General features: G+C 43.3%; 1 protein-coding gene across 2 annotated transcripts in view; it reads left to right on the top strand.

The window, feature by feature from the left end:
• The first annotated feature begins 3,679 nt into the window (after window positions 1–3,679).
• PAG1 (phosphoprotein membrane anchor with glycosphingolipid microdomains 1) overlaps window positions 3,680–26,365 on the top strand; it is a 120,949-nt gene continuing 98,263 nt past the window's right edge. Inside the window, exon 1 of one of the 2 annotated variants that reach the window (XM_067290580.1) lies at window positions 3,680–3,839. The gene's annotated coding sequence lies outside the window, so the exon portion shown is untranslated. The remainder of the gene's footprint in view (window positions 3,840–26,365) is intronic. The other variant, XM_067290581.1, reaches the window with a different exon arrangement.

Below are 26,365 nucleotides of genomic sequence, written 5' to 3'. Positions count from 1 at the left end.
AGCACTGAGTCCTACCTTCTCTCTAGTGCTGGCCCTGGACCTGATTTGATTTACTTGTGAGCTGATTCAACTCACTGACCCAGCAGAAAACTAGGGACCTTTTTTTTTTCGGGTTATGTTTCGGCTTGGTTAGTGAACAGTACTGGATTCAGTCCCAGATACGAGAGTGGGTGCTCCTCGTGCTGCCCCTCTTCCTGCCCCACTGCTCATCACCTGCTGGGACCCACCAAAAAAGTCCACCCTGAGCTGGCCTGGGAACTGATTCAGCTGAAAACTAAGGTTGTTATCCAGCTCGCCTACAAGCAGTGGCACTGGTACGATGCGGGAGAGTGGAGGGGCTTAACAAGTGACAGAGCCAGGCTACTTCAGCTTGTGTAAGCGGAGGAGGTAGTACATGTACGGCTGCATCCCACTGCTACTCTCCAAAAATGCGACGTGTCAAGGGCAGCAACCTCCATCAGCTGCTACGCCTTTGCTGCAGCTATTATTGTGCTAGCCTGCTGCCAAGCACTGATAACACCAGCCTTTGGGGCTAAAGGTTGAATCAGGTATGTGAGTTTCCCTGGTCTGTGAATGGAAAAATATCAAGGAAGTGACTGAGATGGAGGGTGGTTCACTGCTACATACGCATATTATTTGTATATTATACACCTGTGATTATAACTGTGAAGTTGTGTAATATCAGCTGCAATATAGGCTTGCTATTGTTTCATATATTCTTCCTTTCCCGTTTCTTTATACTAGTTTTTACTGTTTTTTGGCTGCATTTTGGCTCATGTTAAACTTGTGGCAGAGACCACGTCATTTCTGCATCAGCACAATGCCTCATATAATGGAGCTCTTACAGCGACGGGGGCCTTTGGGAACACTTGTCAGAGAAATGACAAGAGGGAATAGTTTTACTTTTGTGGAGTGCAGAATTAATCACGTCTAAAAGTGCCTAATTTCTGCTAGCCTTTTTGAAGGACTTTATTTTTTCCTCTTGCCCATGCAGTTCCTCTTCCCTTCCTATCTGCCAGCTATCATTGCCTTACACGCACAGACACACGGACGCAGCCCCACCACACACCTGCTGTGACTCCATGGCTGATGTTTCCCCTTTGGGAAAACTGCCTCCTTTCCATCGTCCTCTGCACCTCTCCTTTCCTTCCTGCTATTTTCCTGTGTGCTGCAAACAAACACTATTTAATGAGCAAACCATTTTCCTTGATTGTTGTTTAAAAAAGAAATGTAATTGTTTTATTCCTGAATACAGAGGAAGATAAATTAAACCAAATGGGAGCTGGAGCTGGAGGGCAAAGGGGAGGTGGGAGGCGGGAGAGAAGGGAAGGAACAGGCAAAAGAGAGCTGCCCTTTGCCTTTGGAAATGTCTTAGGCTTAGTTTACATCCGAACACGAGTATAGGTTAAGATGAGAATATAAACTGATACGATAATACCCTTTTTATACCTAATGTAGGGACTCTTGTTCAACAGCGAGTATTTAGTTTTTGATTTAGCGTATGCTGCTGGAAGGGGTTTAAACTAATTAAATCCAAATAAACTAAGTAGCTGGAGGACTGGGGATGCCCACAGTGGGTTACAGAAGTGGAAAGTTTCTACTGGTTTCAGTATACTGGCATGTCTTATGCATCCCTTATGAAGGCTTGAGCAAAGTTGCTTTTTGCTGAGGACATCACACTGTGCCAAAAGATACAGCTGAAGTGACATAAGTATTTGAACATTGTTTCCCAAGCATTCTGGACCTATGCTTCACTGTTAGCCACCAAAATTTCCTACTAATCACAAGGCATCACTACTATCACACGTCACACTGAAAATACTACAAATGCACAAAATGGCTATGATGTCCAATCAGGGCTTCATGGGACCTCCACGATCCTTGAACAGAGTTTGGGAATGACCCACTGGTCTGGCATGATGGAAGACTGAATTAGAACAAAAATGTTTAACGAAGTAGCTGATTAAAGATTAGCTATGTGCAAATCTTCATTGCCTAGAACAGCACGAAATCAACATATTTGGATGGCAAAGAGTTAAAGTCATTCAGATACTTGGGTTCATTGCAGAGTCACCATGTGGGATGTGGATGCAGATGTTAATGTTTCACAAAGAGTGCTTGTTACTAATGGAAGTATTTGATGGGAATTCTGCGCAAGAAGGACAGGCAAAGGAAACTAGAGAACAAAGTCTAAAAAGCCATCATTAGGCCAGCTACAATGAGCTGGGTAGTATAGTGGCCAGCAAGGAGCAGAGAAGAAACACTACACCAGATTGATAGAATGACAATAATCAGCTGGCTATTATATGAGCTGACAGTCTACATAATAGAATAATATGCATTTCTTTGCAGCAGCCTCTGTTGACAACAGAGATGGGCTAGATGCTGCAAGATTAGACATGGACCATGTTGCCTAGTGAGCAAAGAAGGCTCAGAAAAAAAACAAACAAATCAACAAAAGAACCCAACTGCTGGAAATGCTGAAAGATGATGGGAAGAAAGGATGAGCTCTGAGCATTCATTGGATGGATGTGCATGGAAACAATAAACTGAGCTATAATCTTGCCAAAGATTAGGTAGGAGTGAGAACGATGATGGGAGTGCTGTATCAGGTTAAAAAAAAAAAACAAAACAAAAGAGAAACCACTTTCCTACATAGGTAAGTCCTCACTCTGTAAGCATCAAATTCAGATTCAGGCTCAGACCTTGAGTCAGTCACATATGTGACATGCACATTACTGTAAAAGGGAACACGGGGCTTGGATTTGCACTCAGGAAAGTTAATAAGAAACTCACTGGGTGTTAGGTCAGTCCTTGCATGCAGGTGGAAACTTCTAGTAATTGTGCAATTTCCCTAAAAACATCCCCAGAGATCTAAGTTAGGCATTTTGCCTTTGCAGCCTTTCCTGCCTCTGCTCTTATGGTACTTTTCACTCAAATACTACATACTGTGAAATATGGTTGCTTCTTCCCTTAAAGCCCTTGTTACAACATTAAAAAGCCGCCAATAACGATCCTGGGGTCCCTTTTGTCATAATATCTGTCCTTAGTAGTCATGCTCATTAAAGAAAGGGAGAAAAAAAATAGGAAGACTGGATTCCTTCTTTCCTCATTTTCCAGGTTGGCTGCCGAAACACACTGCAGCTAACCCAGCGCGCCCGGGAGCGGAGCCCATGTGCAGGCAGCAGGCAGAAGCCGCGGACGGGGACGGCGGGTCGCCTGGGAGCCAGCGGCAGCCGGGGCGCGCCCGGGCCGGTGAGATACTCCCGGAGCCGTCGGGGGGCGGCGGGGGGGCAGCTGCGCGCCCGCCCGCCCCAGCGCGTCCCCGGGGGAAGCTGCGGGCGCCCCCCGCCTCCCCGCGCCTGCTCAGGGCCGGCCGCGCCGGGGGCGCAGCCCGCCACAAAGGCGCTGCGCTGCGCTGCGCGGGGCGCTGCGCTGCGGCCCCCGCCCCTCGCCCGGCCCTGCCCGCGCTGCGCCGCGCCGCGGCGGCCCCCGCGGCGCAGCATCGCCCGGCCCGGCCCGGCCCGGCTGGCCACGAACATGCGCAGTGCCGCGCAGGGCGCTGCGCTGCCGCCCGCGCCGCGCTCCGCGGGCCGCGCCGCCTCCCCCTGACCCGCCCGCGGCGCGGAGGGGGGGGCAGGGGGCGGCGGCGGCGGCGGGGGGGGGAAGGGGGAAGCGCCGCAACTTGCGGCTGCTCCTCCCTCCCTCGCTCCCTCCTTCCCTCGCCGCGCCGGCCCTTGCGGGCAGCGCTCCGCGGGAGGGCGCGCAGCCAGGCGGCGGCGGCGGCGGCGGCGGCATCCCCGGACGGCGCCTTTCCGCCGAGGCCCGGGGGCTTCCCGGTGAGTTGGGGCCGGTGCGCGAAGTTGGTGGCGCGGTGTGTGTGCGTTGTGTTGTTGTGGTGTGTGGTGGTGTGTGTGCGTGCGTGCGCGTGTGTGTGTGTCCCTGCCGCCGGGCGCGGAGCGCTGCGGGGCTGCGAGGGCGCGGCGCGGCGGGGCGCGCACCCGCGGGGCGCCCCGGGGCCGCGAGGGCGCAGCCCGCAGCCCGGTGGCCTTTTGGTCTTTTGGGCGGCAGTTTCCGAGGAATCCGCCGCAGGTGCAGAGCGCGGTGCGGGGCGGGGAGGGAAGGGGAGGGATCCGGCCCCGCTCCCAAATGCTGGTGCGCGCTCGCCGCCGCGGGAGCCTCGGAGCTCAGCGTCTCCAGGCTTCTGTTGCCTCAAGTCGAGCCCCCAACTATATTTTAATTCAAATCCTATTACGTTGTGACAGACACTAGTTTGTTTCACCGTGGCATCTGCTCTTAGTCTTGGAAACTCTTTAAGAGGAAGAGATCACCGGGGGGAGTAGGGTCTGTTTTTCAAAGCATTGCAAAGAGAGCTGCAAGCGCAATTTAGACCTAACAGATCATTTGCTGTGTGTGCTCCTTGGAACATTCATTTCTCTTAGTGCTTCTAAGATTAAAAAAAAAAAAAAAAGCTGTCAGACAGTTATAGCAAAAAGTTGTGTAGCTTGAATGTTACGTGCACTAATGGACCCAATTATCTAAATAAACAAACATAGTGATTTATAGGTGTCTGAACTATAATGCTTTGAATGATAGAGCTCTTCAACCTTTATTTCTAATCTGTCCCTCAGAGATTTGGTTTTAAGCAGAGTAATATATCATCTATGGTGCTTAATACTTGAATCGAATACATTTGTAAAAGGAATGGGCTTAGAAATAATACCGAGCCATTAAGCAACAAATGCAAAATAGAGAAAGAAAGAGCAAAGACAAAATTTTGGCAGAAAAGATTTTTCCCCTTCACAGCAGCCTTGCTTCATTAACTTTTATCCAGAGTATCTCATTTTATTAAATTAAACTTCAAACAAAATAAGGGTGTTCTGTGTGAAACCAGAAGCTAATCCTCCTTAGTCCTGTTGAAATCTGTCTCTGTTGCAGTTAAATTATGATTTGAGCAGTGCCTGTTAAGAGAATTTGCAGAAACAAACAGAGCTCAAGATTCCCAATATGTAAATGGAAGTACTTTGTTATTGTATTTTTTTCTCTTAGACAATACAGAAGCAGAAAATACAAATTCTAGAGTTTTTTATTTTACATTTTTAAAAAATCTGTCCAGGTAAGTATACCTATATGTGAAGTGTACAGCTTCATTATAGCAAAATTGCCTCCTCTTACTGGAAAAGTGATTGTTTAGTTGTTAGTTCCTTTAACAAGGGCCAAATCCTGCTGCCTGTGGAGTATCTCCCATAAGGGCTGAGTGTCTTTTGCTCCCATTGAAAAAATTACCAAGCACAATATGAATAGCATCTTGCAGGCCTGGAATACAAGCGTAATTCCATCTTTCAGCAGCATTTCAACACAAGATTGTATTAACATATAATCAATATTCAGCAATTATATTGCTCATATGAGTAAAGGTTGTGGGATATGACACTTAACCATCTCAAGTATCTTTTGTTCAGTTCCTTTTATGAAATGTCACTTAATGAGGAGGGGAAAAAACAGGAAATCCACCGCATTTTAAGGCACAGTGCTCCTCATAAACCTCATTGCCAGGCATCTGAATGTGTTTTAAATCATGCATAGAGATCACTGCTACCAGATAACTTCAGCTCCAAATTTATCCTACTGTTAAAGTTATATTGATTACAAAACGATGACTGGATTTCAAATAAGAAATGCTCAATAATCTGGAGCTAACTTGTGTTTTAAAAGAGGCACTATTCTGAGGGATCTACAAGAAATGCAGTTAAGTTTTCTGAACTGGCTGTGCAGTGGCATTCAGTTAATGAACCCTCTTTCCTGGGGAGTCCTGGGGATTTCAGTGGCTGGAACAGGACCCAGTTTTTTTTTCCTTCCAGTAAGGGGATAGAAAATGGAGGGGCTTTTCCAAAGTAGTTGCTCTTCCAATGCTGTATCATTTGTAACTGCAACATGTAACATAAGAATGGTGAGATGAATAGAACAAGTAGACTTGAAGGAATTGTTTAACACTTAATTGAAACAATAAATCATTCAAATAACATTATCCAGCCTTCTACAGTGATGTCTGTGCTTCAAGGTGCTGAGGACGCAGCAAATATCAAAACCCGCATGGGCTTTGCTCAGGCGGTGGCAGCCCAGATTTGGAGCGCCCTGCCGAGCTTCGGCAGGCCTGAACCCCTGTCGGAGACCAGCGGCCTGCGTGGTAGCCGCGAGTGAGCCCAGGTGGGGTGATGGTGCTGATCCTGCAGAGACTTGCCCCCACCTCTGGGCTACAGGATTGGGGCCGAGACAGCCCCCTTGCAAGTCTGAGGATTCACTGAGTGAATGGCAAGTGCTGGTGGGGGCCTCGCACTGGGCGATGGCGAGGATGTGCCTTGCTGGCGGCCCGCGGCGGCTGCTCGCTGCCTGTCCTCGCGCTCCCGGGGATGCACGAGCTCTCTTCAGTGCCATCGATTGCAGGCTGCAGGCCTTCATGGTGTATAGTGAGCCTGCAAACCTCTGCTCTGGGGGGAGTAAGAAGGTCAGCAAGGGTCCTTATGTGGAGAAATGGCGTGCATCTAAATGTTCCTGTCATCACATATTGCTTATGCTGACACATCACATATATGCATGCTGAAAACATGAGCAGGACAAGCAATGCACGCTCACTTATGTAATACTGATAGTAATAGATTTGAGACTTTGAAACCACTGCGCATCCATGCAGCCTCACAAAAACGTAAAATCCTGCTATGCAAAGATGAGGGAGGTGAGGCATGAAGAGTCAGGTGCAAACTTACCCAAGGGAGTTGAGGTATCTTTAGTTGCTGTCCTCCTCCGCTCCATCCCTGTCTCTCTCATGCTTGGATTTGCTGTGCAGTACCAGGGCCGCTCTCAAGATCCCTCAGGAGCACCACGTCCTGCTTACCTACTCCTCGTGCCGCTCATCTCCTTAAAACCCTGTGTGCTGCACTGGCAGTGCCGCATTGCATACGCTGCTGATGAGCCAGAGTACGCAGGGACCCACAGATCTTAACTGATTTACTCAAGGCCAGAAGCTGCAAATCACTGTGTAGTTTCACGCTGCTTTTCTTCAGTGGCAAAGCTGGCTTTTGCTCCAGTGCCACAGTTCACCCAGGTAACTGTGGGAACAGCGTTGTAAACAGGACCAGTGAAACGAGCCAGATTTAAGAGCAAATAATGCCCTGCTTTTGGAGGGAGCGTGGGCTTAGCATGGCCTGTTTCAGGCTGCAGCTGCAGGCAGCCCTGTGTAGCTGCACCGGCGAAGCTGCCGGCAGGGAGCTGTACTGCAGGGCTGGTAGCTGCGAGTGGTGGGCAGGAGCTCCTGCAAGGGGGCCCCAGGCATGTTCCTCAGGTGCAAATGAGTGAAAGGCACTATTTCTTCACCTCATTGTATGTGAGGTAACTAACTTTTAATTAAAATAATGATGGTAGATTATTAGGACAGATAAATAGTGCCTTGTTACAGCCCTCTTGGGTCATATGGAAGCAGTATTCATTTTAGAAAGGATGAATGAACAGACAGTGTGAAGGATAAAGATCAGCTTTGTTAATCACTCTAGAAGTGTTCTGTGGAAAGGATAAACTCATAAGGAAAGATACTGTCCATAAATGCCACTTAAATATTTACATAACTTGAGAAAATTTTTATATTGGAGGCAGGCAAGAACCAAGTCATATTTGGGTTGTTGTCAGAGATAACTAGGACTTGTACAGCCAGGGTTGGTCAGCAAGTAGTGTGTTGGTTATACTCTATTTCTGAATGCTTTGTTAGCAGTAATGATGAGATCTTCTTCAACACAACCTGTGGGGGGAAAAAAAAATTTGTTCTCGTCCAAGTGACGATAAAACGTTTGGAGACTACATTTGCTTAAACTCTTGTGCTTCAGGTGTGATTCACTTTTAACTTTCTGTGTTCCTGGATAAGAAGTTTGCCAGTCTTCAGTACCTAGGTTAGCTGCATGGTGATTGATTTGATCGTCCACTTTCAGTTTGTGGCTGTTTGGGTCTGCAGGGTGAGAAGGAATTACTCCAAGTGGGAAAGTCCTCTCCTCTCCCCCCCGTAAATAACTGGAATTGGTAGGAATTGTTCTGTGCTGATCACTGATTTCATAATTCTCACATAAATTTCTCTTGGCCTTTTACAGTTCTTAGAACATGATACAAACCTCTTAAAAAGAGAAGAAAAAAAAAATCCCTGTTGCTTTCATGTAAATGTGATGAGAATGACTCTTTGAAAATATAACTTAGCTAATATTGATAAATAAACTAGCTTGGCCAGAATAAATCTTTTCATCTAACTTCAAGAGCCCCGCTGTAGTGAAGTAAATGTAGATGTACTTTATGTGTTCCTTTCATCTGAGTACATAGCAAACCCTCTCAAGGACTGCAAACAAATCTGAAATGGATTTCTAAGTGGCTTTTTTTTCTGTATTGGGAAAGTTTAATCTTTTCAGGATACAATGGGAATGGAGTGTACCCTGCTGGTCCTGGGTGTGTTGAGGTGAGTGCCAGTGGGAGCAGGAGGGGGCAGAGAGCACACGAATGAGCTGACTCGTCTCCTGCAATTGCTTTGTGAAAAACGCAGAACGTCCTTGTTCCCCATGTGGTTTAACATGCATTGCTTGATGCGCCTGTCCCCGACCTCACCCCTGTGGAAGGAAGCTTGTGAAAGATGCTTCAAGAGGCAGGGGGACCAACAGAGTTTCCTGTGGGCTTCCTCCTCCAGAGCAGCCTAATTCAGAGACTTTTTGCTGAATGCAAGCTGCTTGAAGAGAGCACGTAGGAGCACAAAATGACCGCCCTCCTGTCTACCTCCCATCTACCTCGATGCCTCTTGGCAGCCTCTGCAGGGCCTGTGGTTGCCTGGCAGCGCGCTACCGCTCCTGGGAGGCTTGTTCTGGAGGGTATGTCCTGGCTCTGCCCGAAGCCTTGTCTGAAGGTTCATAGAGTGGTTAAATCTGAAAGGTGGCCTCAGGACCGTCCTAACAGCTGCTGTGGACGCAGTCCTCGGCGTGTGACTATGGCAGCGTCGTTGCTTTTGGCAGGATCTTGTTGGTTGGAAATTGTGTTTTGGGAGAGAGGAATTCAAGGAGCAGTTCTGCAAATCTGAAAGCTTGCTGCGTTATAGTGGATTTGGTTTTCATTCCTAGACTTCCCATATCACTATTTTCAATTACAGCATTTTTTAAAAATAAATCAGTAACTTATTGTGGTAAGGATACTTAACAAATGGAACTGTCTGGTTTCCTTGTCCCTGCTTCATGAAGAAACCCACCATGTAAGGTTTATAATTCCCATATCACAAAAAGGCTCTTTGGATGTTCTCTTTAAAAGTACAATTTAAAAAAAATTGTGCTTTAAAGACAAGTATTGTTCATTTAAAAGATAGAAGAATATGTAAGTATTTTGTTTTGAAAAGCATAAACTCTTTGTTTTGGAGAAAAAAATACATAACTTGGTGGGGTTTTAATAAGAAATGTTCAGAAAATTCATTCAAAGCAGGGTGATACAATATGTTTAGACTATTTTGAAAATTAAAATATTTAGACAACTATGTTAGCATAATTACAGAAATTCTACAGTATGAGCTTTTTCTTTGCTGAGATCATAAAGACTGATTTCTTTGAGTGTTAAAATAATTTTGTGAAATAGCTTTTAATCCGGCAGAATACTGTACTTTAAAAGCATGATCGTGATTTACTAACATCCACATTCAACTCACTATTTGACACCACGAAAAGTCAGACATCCAATTTAGCTAGTGTCTAGTGTATTGTGCCATGTGTACGGAAGTGAAATGTATTAAAAACCGTTCAGCTTTGGACGTGTTCATCTGGGGATTTACTCATAAATAATTGATAACCCACGGAAACAAAATCTCTTCATTACTTCTTGGAACGCTCACCTCTTCCCTCTCGCGCTCATTGTTCTTGTAGGTGCGCAGGAGGACAGGGGCTCTGCTTTAATGAAGGTGTAAGTCAGCCTCCAGTGCTCTTTGCAGAAGGTCACCCAGCTAAACAGTGGAAGTGAAATGCATGACAAAAGATAAACATTTTGTTGTCCTATGGAGAAAGGTGGCATTTCAGTGTTTTAGAGGGAACCACTTAGCTGCTGTGTTGAAGACTTCTTTTCTTCCTGTTGCAGAAGCGGTGCTCATGATGAATTACTAAATCAATGAAATGCCTGCACCTAGTGCACTGCAGTATAGTATGTCAGATTAAGGGTTATTTGACGTGCAGTACCAATTACAACTGTGATATTTGGGCTTGATCCTTCAAAATTTTACTGCTGTTAAGTATCCTTTCTTAGACTGTTGACGCAGTGGAGCAAGTCTTCATGAGTAGTGATTTCTCATTTGAGTAAGTCTTTGCATGATTGGGCTCCTATTTACCAGACATTGAAGCATAATGATGAATTTCCTTTCTTGGGAGAAAAAAGCCATTATGCTACCCACGGACCTAATAAAGTGGATCTGATTCAATATAGCAAGATCTCATTTTAAAGGAAAAATTTTTAATGTAACAAAAGAAGTTCATCTTTTTGATGACTTCAGAATTATTTGCCAATTTAAGTAACGGTCTTGTGAGGTGCTAATACTTGCTTCTAGTTTAATAGCCCTAACTATTGCTAAAGTATGGGAAATGTTCAAATCACATCATTAAGGGAGAACCCTAACAAATCTTACAGCTATTTTAATGTGAGGTTTCAGATGTTACTCTTACTTAATTGAAAGGCAAATGCTATAAAGGCTTTGTCAGCCTACTGTTTCCAGGTGACAGTGGTTAGTATGGAGTAAACGTGAGTCCCAATGTGCTGATCCCAGCTTTCAGCTTCAGGCTTCATAGCTTGAACTCTTCCACTTTCATTTGGCAGAAATGTCCATCTATTGAGTCATCTGGATTTGTGTCATTCAAAAAATACTAGTTTTGATCCAAAAAAAAAAAAGGAGAAAATCTTTTGAAATAATAGTCACATTCTGCCTGATGTTGGAGAAAGCCTTCGTTCCTTCCTCTATAAACCAAAAGATTAAGCTTGCTTATAAAGGATTAGCAGAGTTCTCTTCTGTTAATTCATACTGGTGTAGCCAGAGTGCCTGATTTTACATCAGTGGAAAATCCATTATCAATCAATGGGAATTTTATAGCTGAAGCCGAAGGGATTAGAGGCGCATGGTTTGGAAGTGACTGAAGAAGAGAAAGACCTGGATATGCTTGTTGTCACATGGCTGTGAGCCACTGCTGGGGTGTGGCCGTGAAAAATGGCAAAGGAAAATCTTAGGTTGCTTCAGGCAAGCTATTTCCAAAGATGAACAAAAGGACCGGCACGGTTGTGCGAGGCTGCCGAGAAACCATATCTAGGCTGCTGCTTACAGTCCTGGTTACTCATGTCCAAGCAAGATGATTTCAAACGGGAAGAGGTACACGGAGAAAGGTGACCTGAAGTCCTATTCCAGGGACTGTGTGACGGTGAGGGGGGAAATCAGTCAGCCTGAGGTTAGGGTCCCAGTTTGGGGATGCGAGATGTGCAGTGGGAGCGGGATTTAGGAAGAGCAGTGGAAGAGGGGCACTGATTTGCGAGGGAGTGCTGCGCAGGAAGGTGTGTCTTAGCGAATTAACTGCCTGCAAAGGTTTCTGCCCTTAATAAGTAACAACTGCTTTTCCTTCTAGTAAAGTGGATGGACCAACATTCAGACTACTGGGATATGCATAGTACAAGAAAACCCAAATTTCCGCACATACTTTATTCAAAAATATTAATCAAGCATATTCCTAGAGTATAATTTCACTTTCTTTTGAAACATTGCCATCAGACTTAGCTTAAAAGTAGCTCCAATCCGGAACCTAGTTGTGGACAGAAACATGGTCCATGTGCCTTCTGCTGCAGCATTTTGTATGTACTTTTCCAAGGAGGAAACTAATACATCGCAAAAAGCTCTTCAGAGAAAAAGTACACTCTTTAATACAATTTGGTAAACGTAAATGTATTGTTTTGATCTGTTATAATAGGCAATATTGTGTCATTTAATTTGGCAATTACAGAGATTAAATTAATTTCATTTTCCTTTATTCTTGTTAAATGCAAAATAATTGAGCACACATCATGAAAGGTTGGGGCTCTGTTGTTTGTAGCTTCATCATTTATTAATATAACACATTAGATGAGAGGCTTTATAGATTTGCTTGCCTAAGGAAAAAGAAGAGGAAAATATACAAAGGTGAAACTGGATATGTAAATTCTATCTCACACATTGAGGCACTGTCAAACTATTGCCTCATTTTGTAAGAAAAGACTTTTTTTTTTTTCTTCCCTAGAACTGTGACCCAATGCTTAAACAGTCAGGATGAGCTCATATTTGGTTAGGCAAGATTGCTTGTGCGGTGCCTTCCCCCTGCCCCTCACGCCATTCACTTGGGGATGTAACACTGTAATCAGACAGGCAAAATAAACTACAAAGGAGCGTACCACAAAAAGGTATGTTTTGTCACTATCTTAGCCATCTTAATTGGCTGCCCTAGTTACAGGAGTAAGCCATTTGTGACGTGTACCGATTTGGAACTATTACCTTGGACTAATTTAGCCTTTTCAGAAAATAGCTTTGGCCTAATATTGGCTGTGTTGTAATCATCAGTTCAGCAGCAACAAAAGCGCTCTTCTTTCCTACCTTTATGTAGCTGGAGGCTATCTGAAAATTGGTTATTTCTCTGTTTCTCTTCAGCTCCAAATAGCCCAGACACTGCCAGCCATGGATTAGTAAAATAAATCCCTCACATTCACGGTTAAGTGGGAAGCATAAGAGCATTTTCTGATTTGTTTTTTCACTGTAGTGTCATTTGTTAGCTGGTACAGTGACCACCATTTCTTGACTCTCATGATGTGACTTGTCACAGAGCTCTTTGCGTAGATTAATTCATCGCTCAAGGGAGTACTAACATGTGGCATTATGCATGTGGACCTTAGGTAAATAGTTGCATCTAGACCACCTATAATGAATCTGTACTTTAACAGTTATCTTTTAATGCAGTTTGGTTCTTGTGATGTGATTTTCTTTCTTTTTTATCTTTTTTTTAATCTATGATGTCTTCGGTTGTCAAATGGGATGCATACCTATAATAACCTTTAAGTGTTGCCAAGCATAGTCAGTTTGGAAAAGAAATATTCACAGCAATTTAATCCATGAAATGTATCAATGTATTGGAAAATGTTTTTTAGTTTAATTATGTAGAGGTATGATAAAACAGTTCAGTTTTCCAGGGTATCTCGGTAGACGGTCTGTCAACTCTTTCAAAGTGTTGTTGTGGTCAATTTCATTGACTGAGGTGAAAGCAAGAATTAATCTTTCAGTTCTTTCCATTCGTAACAAGAAGATTTAATTTCCTACTCTTGATTTGCATTTCATTGTCAATTGTGCCTTTTAATTTATGGGAGTGACCCCTGAAACCCTTATTAGTCAGTTGTGGCTCCATCTTTAATTCTGTTTAACAAGTCCATCTCATTTCTGAAAAGCACATACAGCAGGAGTTGTTCAGTGTTAGCAGTCAGATAAATTATGGGGAAATAAGTGGTGGCTGTGCCTGGTCACTTGAGTGGGTTACAGTGTGTTTCTGACCCGTTGCTCCGAACTGGTGGGTGTCTGCTGTTGGCTGATTCGGTTATAACCTTCCTGAGCAGGTTTGGGAAAAGTAGTCCTAGAGAAGCGTTGGAGAAAGCACACTTGCCCAGAAGCAGAGGAATGGTCTCCTCCCAAACTGGGAGGTAGTTTTGATGAGGAAGTTAGCTGTTATTTACTCAGCAAAGTGGGCAAATAGCCAATAATTAAGTGTTTATTTGCTTACCATTTAGTCAGGGCTCAGGTGGAGTATGCTCATCTACAAATGAAGCGGCGCAGTAGGTCCTTGCTAGACACGTTAAAATCAATGGTATCAGGTAGGGTCAGGTGGCGTGCCGAAGGAGCTCGGCAGCCCTGGGACTGGCGCGCGGCGGGACGCCTCCCTGGAGAGCTTTTGCAGACGGGTGACTCGTGGCTTTCATCCTCTTGGCCGCGGCGAGCAGAGCCCTGGCAGCTTGGAGGCATTAGTCTGGGTGGGCTTTGGCCCTGTGCAGAAGCGAGGCAGCCCGAGGAGCTGGAAGCCCTGGGGTTTGGGACCTCCAATTTGGCTGTCTGGGAACCCGGCCGGCTCTGGGGACCTTTGGTTGTTTTTTGTCAGTGCTTTGCTTCTCCCGGCTGCATGAATTACTAATATGTTGTTTTTGGACAGTGGTAACATTAGCAAAGAGTTGTCACGTTTGGTCAGCAGTCAAGAAAAAATATTTTGTTCAGGAAATAGGGTTATCAACAGTTTCTGAAAACTTACTTTCATTTGGTTTTCTGAACTAGGCAGAAATTATGTTTTGCAGTGCTGTGATTCCCTAGGAATAAGAATTCCTAAGACTCTGCAGTTTCTGTGTTCCATACAGCATGATGCATGCTCTGCTCCATGGAACACTAGTATTTTCTATATTAACTTGTGTACTTAATTACGCTGATGCTTAGAAAAAGCAACAGCTTTAAATGGAAAAAGCTTCCTTTCACTAGAGCCTAGAAGAATACAAAAACCTCAGGAGCTTGTGTGCTTAAGCTGTCTGTAGATAGTTAGATATCAGTTTTGTGAGGTGTAGCTCTGAAATGTTAGTGTCCATCATTTAGTAAAAGTCATGCTCCCTGCAGTTCATCAGTATCTGACACTTGGAAACATTGAATTTAGAAAAACAGATGTGAAGATTGCTGTATGTAAATGACCAGAGCTGATTATACCTTTTTAACACCTAGCTACCAGGCTGTGTTAACACTTTAGTACTTGCTCTGTGTGTCTGTATTAGCCCCATGTTATGCAAACAGGAGCAAGCTCTTCCAAAATGTTAATTGTTAACTCACTTGTATGCTGAAGAGCAGGGTTTATGTGGAAGGGAGAAGTGTGGTGCTTCTTTCTGTCTCTGCAGCTGGAGTTTCATTTTAAAAGTAGGGGAGTCTTCTGACTTGAAGGCGGGAACTGCAGACTTAAACTTGCCTTTTTCTTACTCTTCTCCATGGTCCTCTTTAATGGATTTTTGTCCCTCTGCACTGGCAGCATGGGTGTTCGATGCAGTAACTGGTTATGCTACAGAAGCTAAGTCTGACGGGTTGGTGTGTACCGAACGTTCAATTGGGGGATGCTGACACGGTGCAGATTGGATAGCAGGGCTTGCAGGAGGATGTAGCTGATGTCTTAACACAGGATTTAGGAGTACAGGCAATTTGTATTCTGACAGAAGAGTCTAGCTTCTGGTGAACCAGTTTTACATGCAGTTGGCCCCTGTTGATCAATGCTGCGCTCATGTGACAGCTTTTAGTTGTGTTACGGGTAGTAGCTAGAAATTATCCCACATCCAAAATTTAAACAAGGGGGGAGGACAGACCCGACCAACTTTATTATTAAGCAGCTTTGCTGGATGCTTGCTCTTTGTCCTGTTCTGTGTAGACGGACTCATTTTACAAAAGCCTGGTCTCTAGCTTACGCTTCAGAAACTTTGAAAAAGATTCTCCATTCTCACCCAGAAAAGGACATCAGCATATTTCTGGTATCTTGTGTCTATTTTGCAGTTCAGCAAAACTTTCTCACCTTCAGTGTTTAAAAGGGTAAATACCTATATTTTGATTGGTTTATTCAGCAGGGAAGCAATGTCTGTCATTTCATCTGATTCCTATGGGATGGATACAAAAGGGCAGTTATTTCACCTCTGTTATGACCACGTATATGAAACGTGTAAAAATCCCCTTCTTAGCAGAGTGTTTGGGTCTGCAGGTGCTGGACAAATGATGTTTATTTTGCAAGTCTCTTGTATTGCTTTTTCTAAGTGTTTCCTTTTCTTTGAAGCCCAGTTCTTACTAGCTGATTTTGAAGCATTTGTAGCTAGCATTATGTCACATTTGTCTCCATGGAATAACAAACTAGCTGGTGAGCTTAGCTGTCTCGCTAATAGGCCTTGCGCAGGATCATATCCAAGATTCAAGGCAGGAGACTGTGATTAACACAAACCTACAAAGAGCGTTTTTGTTGTAAAACACAAAGGTGTGCCACTGTGTTTGTTTCTTCGTTCTGACAAAGCTAACAGCAGTCTGGAAACAGCACATACAAAATGCGCTGCTTTATATGCAAGCGGGAGCAACGTAGCTGTTATCAGTGACCTTAGCTTTCTCATTTTGTTTTGCAAGCTAATTTTGCATTAATTACAGACATAGCTTTAATCTTTGTCGTAGGGCAGAAACAGTAGAGTTATCCTTTGACTAATGATGACCAATTTATTTTTTCCCCTGACTCTCCATTTGCAGAATAAAGACTGAAGCATTTTTCATATTAATTTATTCCCTATTCATGATTTTTAAAATTTGCAAAGACATTGATCTTAGATACATTGGTGCTCTCTTCTCTGTGTGAGTGCTGTTGCTCTAATGTGATCCTCAGAGATTGTAGGAGGCCTTGCAGATCAAGGAAAAAACTTCTCGAGGTGAGAGGAGACCTGTCTTTATACAAGTCATTTGATTTTAGTGAAGGAGGAGAGTTGCCATGTTAAAACAGAATGAAATCTAAGCCTTTACACAGGTTGTCCCCAAAGTAAAGACGTGCACCAGAGCTTAGATACCGTTTAAATTCTGGGTATATTTCAGTATCAGAGACTTCAGAAAAGAAACAGCTGCATAAATGATAGAGTGGATCAGAACTTGGCGAGTTGCAAAATGGGTAGAAATGTCTTTTTTGGAGATCAGAACTGGTGAGTGGATGTAGACTTGGGTAAGAACAAGTTTAACCAAAGGAGAGACAGATATTCTTTCCTATGGAAAACAGATTTTGTTCTCTGGTTTTGGTACATAGAGTCTGTGTTGTGGGAAGAAAAAATGCTTAGCAGGATTGAAGTTCTTATGGAACTTTAATTCTTTTTAAAAATGCTTAGGAAGGTTAAGAAATAAACCTCATTCTTAAACAAAACACTGCAAAGGTTGACAGGCCAAAGTGTACAGGAACAATAGCTATTGAAAAGATTTCCATGAGGACTGAAAATGTAGATTTCGTAATACTTTGGAATTTACATGTTCATATGCTGTTGTGGTTTCAAAGGGATTATGCGTACAAGCCGCTCTGTGCAGAAAGGTGATTACAGGTATAAAATGGCATTTGGTGCTATATTTATTCTTTTCTATATAAGATGTTATTTTTTCTGTTTTGCTCATCAGAAAAATGCTAAACTCCTACAACTGAGAAGATGTATTTTGATATTTTAATACTTTAATGACAGCTAATTGATAAGAAGCAGTGATGGTAATATCCAAAGCTAATTGGAAAATAAAACAGATTTATTCTTCTGTTGTGTATTTTATTTGTCTTATACTGTACATGTGACATAAGCAATAAATTCAAGAATTACACTCATGTTACCTTTAGGAAAACTTAACTATTTGCTGTACAATGAAAAATGCATACTTAGACTGAAGGATTCTGAAATTCTTCAGTTTCAGAAAAGGTCTGAATTACAATGTGTACATATCTTTCTTTTAACTTTTAGAGTTTTTTAGATGCTAAATTACCTTTCCCACACATGAGTAACAATTAAAAATAGGATAAAGTCAGAAGTGAGAAAATTAATATCCTCGAACTCAGCATGGGAAGCTACTTCAACACGTTGTAAAAGTCATGCAAGTCACCAGCATCTGTATATAAGCAGGCGGAAATAGTGGTCTGCTGAAAGCACAAATGTTAAAAGTTATTCAGACTATGAAGACATCCTTGATATCCATATGGATATCTGCCCCTAATGAATCCAACGGAAAACAGCCAGGCTGTGCTGAATCAAATACCAAGTGAACATGAAACCCTGAAAAGGACTTGGAAGAGCAAAGAGTCTGCAACATAAAAATAAAGGAAGAATGTATATATTTCAAAAGGTGGATACCTGTGAAAGCACTGGTGGCCTGCTGGATCACCAGGCAGCTTAGAGGACATTAGAAAAGTGAAAAGTTAGTTTAATTTTTCATTGCGGGGGAATTTAGGCAGGTGGGTTTTTTTGAGTAACGAAGACGAGATGGTGTCAGACTGCTGAGGTACAAAACCAGAAGTGGTGAAAGAAACTGGCAGATTTAAAACCAGAGTGTCACCTCGAAGCACAGAGCGTACCCCCAGCGCTCTGAAGAGCCGCTGATGCTGACAGAAAGGTTGCAGCCTGCATGGATGCTGCAGCTGTGTTTATGAATCTGAGCCCTTCCATTTCTGGATTTCATTTAAAAAAAACCCCAAATCTTTGGCAGAAAGAAAGCAGTGATTTTGAACAGACTGGTGGTGATACTCAGAGGAAGGTCAGAGATTCCTGGTAAACAGTGTCTCTGCTCAGCATGCCCCAGCTCAGGTCTTTTGACTTTTTCTCCTTTCCTCCCGCCTGGGTGGGCATTGCAGTCTGCTCGTGCAGTCCTGTCTGCAAGCCTGTAACTAACTTCATTGTGTAAGTCCATCCTTGCCAAAAACTTGCTCATTCTTGGTAGATATCTGTCTTCAAAAACTGCTTCCAAAATCAGCTTCTCTGATTTGTGAAAGTGGAGAAAAATAGCAGGAAAAAATGGGAGTTATCTGTTTGGATAGTTCATGAGATGGCTGCGTTATTTATAAATTATTTATGATTTTGAAGCTACATACTTTTTCCCCAGGTTTTATGTCTTGTATAACTGAATAGTATGATTTGCCTTAAATTGCCCATCTGACATGCATCATGAATCTCTGTACACTACTCTTCCTGTTCTCTTGTATGGCCATCACTTGTGGAAAAGGGATTTGCATAACATGATTTCTTCATGTAAATGTGTTCAGGCTGAAGCTCCAGAGCATCTTGTTATAACATATGTACCCATCCTGTTGAATTGGGTTAGTGTCTGGCTCAGTAATTGAATCTGTTTGTTTGTTGCTGTTGTTTTTGGAATGAGCACTGAACAGTATGCATGCATTTATGTGTTTTTACTGCGGTCTTCATATCCTTACCTTTTTCTGAGGTTTCCTTGGTGGGGGGTGGTGGTGGAGTTGTGTATTTTGCATTGTTTAAGTGTGTTTCTTTGTAAGGGCTATATCCTTTCACCAGAACAAGATGGAAAGGGTATTTCAGTATTAATACAAATTACTGGCATACTTTCCCGCAGTCCCAGAGACACATTCAGGCTCCGTGTCAGAAGAAATGGATGCTCTGCACCTAAGAGCAGGGGGAGCAGGAATGGCGACAGGCGAGACTCACGGGGCCGAAAGCTGCGCTAGGGCGACCGAGAGCACCGTATGGGCAGGATTATTTGATTTGCTCTAGGAAACATAGTGATTCGTTTCTCTTCAGATACCTTTGGCTCAGCCAAGGCTTTCGTTTCAAATTCCCACTAGTGACAGGGCTGGAGGCAGCTCCCAGGAGGGGGCTCCCTGCCAAGGGTGCTTCCAGCTCCATCGCGAAGAGCTTCAGGGCCGCTTGCGTATCCCAAAGCCAGGCACCTGCCTTCCCTGAGCTGGCCACGAGCCCTGGGGTGTGGGGGGGGGACGTGCATTTGGCCCTGCCAGTGGGCATAATTAATATGGTGTGCACACGAGAGAGAGAAGGATCCACACCGTTTCGGCTGGTGTCACTTGAGCAGGGGCACGCGACCTGTTGTGAGGTGCCACGTCCTCTGTGCGTAACCAAGCAACAACCAAAAATGCCACCTCGCAGGGCTCTGCTTCTGTGCATGCAGGTAAGGAAACAAACAAAAAACCCTGTAATTAATAATTGGAGAGCTTTGGTTTTCCGTTTGGTAGTATAGGGATATGGCAACTTTATACAGATTGTCCCATGGATATTTTTCTAAATTTTGTGTTGCCTTTTACTTTTAAAAAGCTTGAAATATAGTTAGAGATCAGTAACAGGGGTGCTTTGGAGGCTGCATTTGGTTCCTAGGAGAAAAGGTAGCATTGAAAAATATGGTGATTTTGAGCTGAATTTTGCCCCTTTTAAAACTACCTTCGATTCGATAGGTTTGGGGCATAACACTCCTCAAATGCAAAGTTGCTGGTAGAAGTTCTGAGTAACAGCAGGAACAGGGAAAGCCATGAAAATGCAAGTCAGACACTACCCAAATCTTGCCCTGTTTAATAGCAAGCCTGGTGACTACCCTAACAGTGCCTCGGAAGCGCTCTTCAAACTCCTCAGCTGGGGTTGCCTCTGTTTTCTTTTCTCTGGCATTGAGACAAATCTTTAGTTTTGGGCTCAAGCTATTTGGGTCTTCTCTGTGACAGTTCACTTTGCCTAGTGAAGTGGAGAGGTTCTCCGTTGTTCAGATAGCAGAGGAACAAGATTATTCCCGAGAGAAAAGCAGCTGTGGGCCGTCCTGAGGAACCTGGTGCAACAAAACCCTAGTAATTTGGCCCAGAGTCAGCCTGGATCTGGCTTTGCTTATTTGCTCTGCCACTGCCTTGCGCAGGTTGTTCCCCTGCGCAGTGCTCGGTGCTCCTGTACCATGCTATGTGGTAGTGCTTTGGTAAGGAAACCTGGTGCCAGGGTGAGTCTTGGTCCATGCGTCCTTCCCCCTGTCAGTAGTGAAGGTGGCTGTGTATGAAGCCTCTGTGTTTTTTGGTCCCGTGTTTGTGTTGTGGTGCCCCGATGTAATGAACCCTGAGTCAGCTGAGCTGCCCCTGCAACTGGGGAATCCAGAACCTGCAAAATGTGACCCAGGTCCCGGTGCTTTTAGCCATGCATTTGTACACACACAATATTTTTTACCTCCTGGTTACTGGTCTTATCTGAAACTCTTCATTTACAGTCTCCCCTCTGTGGCCTTATTTTCATTGTTCTGTTTGTTTTTCATTTTATTCTTCCATCTCTTTTTATAGCCTTCTTTTTCCAGCTTCTGTGATCTTCCCATTACCTCCTTGTCTCTCCTTTACCTGATAATAAGCGTGAATAAATGAGATAATTAGACACAGGCCAGTCATCCCAATTACTTTGTATATGTATGCATATGTATGTTCTAACCCTCTTCTCCATCTCTTATCTTTCTGTCTTTTTATACAGCAATCTCTGGAGGATGGGATTATCTTTTGGTGTGATTTAGCATGTTATTGACACTGCTACAGTATGAATAGTATTGACTAATGGTATACATATTTTGAAAAACTAGAGCCATATCACAGTGTTCTTTTGGACTAGTAATGCCCAACAAATTACCAAGTAGCCTAGCTTGTCATCACTGTCAATGAAATGTTTTGCTGCACTCAGATTGTCATTGTTTAGTTTTTATTTTTGAAGTTGGAAGGGCAGGTAAAATATAGTAAGGCCTCTAATAATTATTTAATGCATTTTACACAACTGTTAAAGTAATGTGTTCTGAATATTGGCTTATGGGAAAGATGTGCTAATTTAAGTAATGATGACAGTATTTTGATCAGGTGTGTAGTAAATGTAGAAGTTTGAGGGTATTTTTTGAAGGCTTCTCCATCTTTCTATAATTACCAGATAGATAATAAAAACTTGCCACATCCAACATGCTAATGATTGCCTTCCAGCTTTTAGAGAGACAGAAATTATACAGTAGCTGTGTCTGAACAAGATTCTGCTGTGGTAGTGTAATAAAACATGCAATACTGTGCTCTCTTGCCATTGCATAAACATTCGTGAATATGTCCCAGGTCTTTCAATACAGAAGATAATAGAGATGAAGCTAAATGTACTTTAGGGGTACTCAAATGGCTATTGATGGCTTGGGAATGCTGGGTTATCAATAGTAGATGAACTGCTTTGCTGTTGCCTGACACTTTGTAGGGGTGTCTCATGAATCATTCTCAGATAAAAGGTAAATGTTCCCACTGCCCAATTTGCTCCTCTTATATTGCTACATTTTTCAGCTTTGTCTGCAGATTTCCTGAAGCAAGCTCTCTGTGGCTGAGATGCAGGGTATTTTCTTCCTGAGATGCCTTTTTTGAACTGCATCTGAACTGTGCTACTTGATTAAACTCAAGTCTGCTAAGATTGTAGCACATGATGTTAATCTGCTGTGCTACTCCAAAGGCAGCTTAGCTCTGGTCTGTGCTGTGCCATTAGAAAGAAGGTAAAGAGAATTGGGTTTGGAAAATGTTCTTAAATACATCACATACACTTGGTTCTTTGCAGCTGGGTCTAGACTAATGGGAAGAGAGCATTTTTGCTTTTATGCCACTGGCCATTTTATTAGGTATGCCTTGCTGTATCTCACTTTTAAAAGAATTATTTGCAGCCCGTGGATTCCTCTTTGATGAAGAGAGTTTTTTCTTGTGTTTATTTTCTTCTAAAATGCAGTGGCTATGGGAGATATCTACAGAGGAACACGGAGAGCTTTAGTCTTTTCTTACCTTATTACCATCACACTGGGACAGTGTAGGCAAAGGAGCAGTCTGAGGGTAGCAAGAGTCAGCCTTTAGATAAACAAGGGAAAAAAAGCAAGAAGTGTTAGAGGCTGCAGCAGCAGTGTTCCAACCTGTGGCAGATCATCTAATCCCTAGTTAATACAAAACACTCCTAAAAGTACCAGCGCTTTTGAAATTTGTTTCTCTGTTTCAGAAGAAAGCAGTGCAGCCTCTAGGTAAGAAGTAGCATGAATTTACCAGGGTAATGCTATGGAGTGCTCTTTGGAGATACGAGACAGTAACATCGCTTCTTTGTTTGACTCAAGAGCTGTGAACATCGTTATTGCAGAAGACTCTGCAGGACGTGGGGGGAATTCTTGGAGAAGGCTTTTATAAGCTTATTCTGTTCAGTTTATTCTGAAAACACATAAAGTAGACATTGATATTAACAGTATATGTTTTATACTGGCCAGTGCTCTGAGTGAGAGGTGAGGCTCAAGTGCTTCTGCATTTATTTCAAGATATATATAGTAAACTGGTGCCAAATACATTTTTGTGTTATGAGTTTCAGCATCTGTAACAGACCAAATTCTCTAGCTAAGGTGAGGACTGGAAAACCTAAAGCTTTAAAGGTGATTTGAACACAGAACCCTCAGTTAATAGGTTATGAAAAGAAAAGACTGAAAACTAGGAAATCAGCTTTTATGTTTTTGGCTGACTAGAAGATTTCTGCATATTCTCTTGCCTTTCCTATTTCCTTTTTTCTCCCATGATCATCCCTTGAATTTGTTCTAACTGGTTATATGATATCAGACTTTATTGGAATGAATGCATCAGGCAGTGGTGAAATCCCCCCACACTCTTGTTTCCAGTAGCTGAAGAGGCTGCTGTTGCCATCTAACTGTATTTCTGAGTGACTTCAAAAACTACTTCTGTACTGGGTCATGTGAAAGGTTTTCAGCACAGTATGTTACACTGATGCATCCATAACTCTAACAGCAGCCATCAGCAGCACCACTTCTTGAGCTTTTTCAACAAAGAAATAAATCTCACAGTCATTTTTCCTGGCCTTTATGTGCCAGTTCCATGAATTAAAATTAAAATGCACAAAGAGAATACAGCATGAAGGGGGTGGTTTATGTACAATTACCAGGGAAATAATTAAGGCCCTATCTACACTCATGAACCCCAGAGCGCTCAGATGCTGTGTGCGGATGAGAGTGGGATATGTGCCTCTTCTTGTCTCTCTCCCTTCATTGCAGTGTGGTGTTCCTGCAGGGGGATCTCCTGGGTGTGAGGTTAAAAGGCAGCTACCGCACATACCTGCTGCTTTTTCCAGCTGCCAGAAGCCGGGGAGGTGTGTAGTGACTGGAGCTATTCAGTATTTCTGGCAGGTTTTGGACCTGTGTTTGTGCTCACTTAGTTGTGAGCACCCAAAAGCACCCAAAAACAGATGTTCAGCCCATCTTGCTTGCTTACCTCTCGCCTAATCTGCCGGTATGGTCCCTATCTTGTCCAGTGGTTATTTAGTCCCCCCTCGCAGTCGTATCAGGAGAGCACTAGCTGGCCCACTGCCCCCCAGGCTCAGATCGAGCTGTGCAAAGCAGGAGGCATCTGCACCCTGCCCAACTGTCCTGGCTCCTCTGAGCTGCTATGGAATAGGAGAGATTGCACTGCAGGCCTATCTGGTTTTCCGTGGGGTGACCCTCAAGCCACTGGCATGTCGAAAAAAGGCAGTCTGAGCAAAATCGACAGCTAATGTAAATGGCTATAACACCGTTAACAGCAACAGAGCTGTTCGTATTTTGAACGTTTCATGTTTTGAAAGACCTGTACTGTAGTATCAGTCCATTTTACTACTGAACTATTCTGTGCTATTGGTGACAGCAGAGCTGAGAAGTGGGGTACAGCAAAGGATACGTTCTAGACCAGCTGTTCCCAAAATGTGTATTTTAATAAGGCTGCATACCTGCATTTCTTCATGGATTTGGCTCTGGAGGGCAATATTCTTTAGTGGTTCGGACTCTTCTGCACATTTCTGCCAAAACATGATTTTTTTCTGACCTTTCATTTTTGTCTAGACCTGTTTCTTTCCACTCCAATGTTTCTGTTTTTTTGCTAAGCCAGTATCACTCTCTGGCTTTATTCTTGCCTCTTTTCATCCTCTCAATACTTCTGGGTATATTTTCCCTCTGCAACCACTTTCCCTATCTTGGCAGTCCATACATTTTCTCCTTTTCCTCAAAAGGAATTTATGTTACTTTCCCGTGTTTCCTATGCGTTACCAGTTTCTCATTCTACCTCTCAGATCTCTGTTACTGCCTCTTTGCTCCTTGTCTTTGTATCTCTGCCAAGTCAGTGCCAGTCTCCCCTTGTACCAGCTGCAAGTTGCATGGGTCTCAGCTCGCCTTGTTCTCATCCGAATGGTTCCCAACCTCACTCTTTTTCATCCATGCTTCTCCTTAGCTTTTGCCTAAACTGACCGACTTTTTCATCCTCCTTCCCTAACTACTCTCCTCCCTGTTCGCCAGCCAAATTTCCTGTCATATTCTCATCCATCATCTTCCCCACACATCTCTCAGCCCGAATTTTCCCCCGTTTTCCTTACGGAACAGTAAGGAAATAAGTCCTGTTGCCTCTTGTCCCTGTTTCACAGGATTATACCTTTGCCATTACAGAAGGCAGTAAAAAGCATCTGTCTGACATAAAGCATCTTCCTAGGTCATGTCAAGTCCCTGCTTCAAAGCGTAGAGATACTAGAGTTTCTCAAAGAAGAGGATGACAGCACTTTTTAACCTGGGCAGTGCAGGCCCATTTTCAGAAATGCATTAATCATTTTAATGGAGATATCCAAAATGAAATTCAGCATGAGGCTGCATATTATAAAACTGTTGAAAATGTTTCTGAAAAAGGGAAGTGCTAGACAGCTTTAATAAACAGTGCTGCTGCCAGCCTCACCTCTGTTTGTTATCATCAGGAAATGCCAATATAGTCTTTCAAGTTCTTATTTTCAACACGTTGGCAACTACTCAGTCTTGGGAAGATTTAATACAGCATTGCAAATTTTACAGTGCTCCCAGTAGAGTCAGTGGTCCCAGGAGAAGGAGCTGGGCGAGCAGCTAGCTGCTGCCTGCCTATGGGAGTGATAGCCCCACTTTGGAGTGGGGCATTGACTGGGAGTCTCTTGATGGTAGGGCTGTGTTGTTGGTTTTTGTGGTTTGGGTTTTTTGTTGTTGGGTTTCCTCTTTTTTTTTTTTGGACCATCCTTGCTCCAGGACTAGGTCTATATAAGTAAATCAAGAACAAATGGCACCTCACAAATTACAGGAGCCTGTATCACTGTAGAGCTTCCCATTTTATAGAAGAATCCGAGTGGGATGCTGATATCAGTGAAAGAGTTAGTAATACTGCACAAAATTCATAACTGCTGAAATAACTCTCTGCTTTTTTAATGGGTGAGCTTTCAGAGCAGTTCCACCTACCTTATATCATACAGCCTCTGTCCTTCCTGTTGTGCTTTTCACAGATACTACAAGGAAGATATGAGTCCCAATGAGTAAAAAAATTATTCTTTTTATACCAGGAAAAATATGTTTAAAAAAAAAAAAAAAGCTGCATAAGATTTTTTTGTGTCATTTAAAGCCTCTAAAAAAGAGTCTAAAATCTGAGTTTGTCTGAGTAATTTATCTTTGGGTATGTGCAGGAAAGCGAGCAGGAGAATATGAATGAGTGTGCATCTCAGTCATGGCTGAGCTGTCTGATAGATGAAGAGAATTTTTGGTGACTCCATCTGGCTGAAAGGTCTATTTGTGTGATCTTTTCTCCAACAGATGGAAAATAACACTAGGAGGGGACTTTTGATTATCAAAGCATGGGAATTACTACAGTGCAGTGTCACCCAGAGACACCCATCTTTTTCCGAGTGGCAGGTGATGCTTCTGGGATGTGTGAGATAGCTGAATTCCCCCTGCTGCACTGAACATGTGTATGCCAGA

This window comes from Apteryx mantelli, chromosome 2 (assembly GCF_036417845.1).
Source record: "Apteryx mantelli isolate bAptMan1 chromosome 2, bAptMan1.hap1, whole genome shotgun sequence".
Taxonomy (NCBI): Eukaryota; Metazoa; Chordata; class Aves; order Apterygiformes; family Apterygidae; genus Apteryx; species Apteryx mantelli.
Note: the sequence above shows the minus strand (reverse complement) of the source record. Positions and strands in the feature narration are given on the sequence as shown.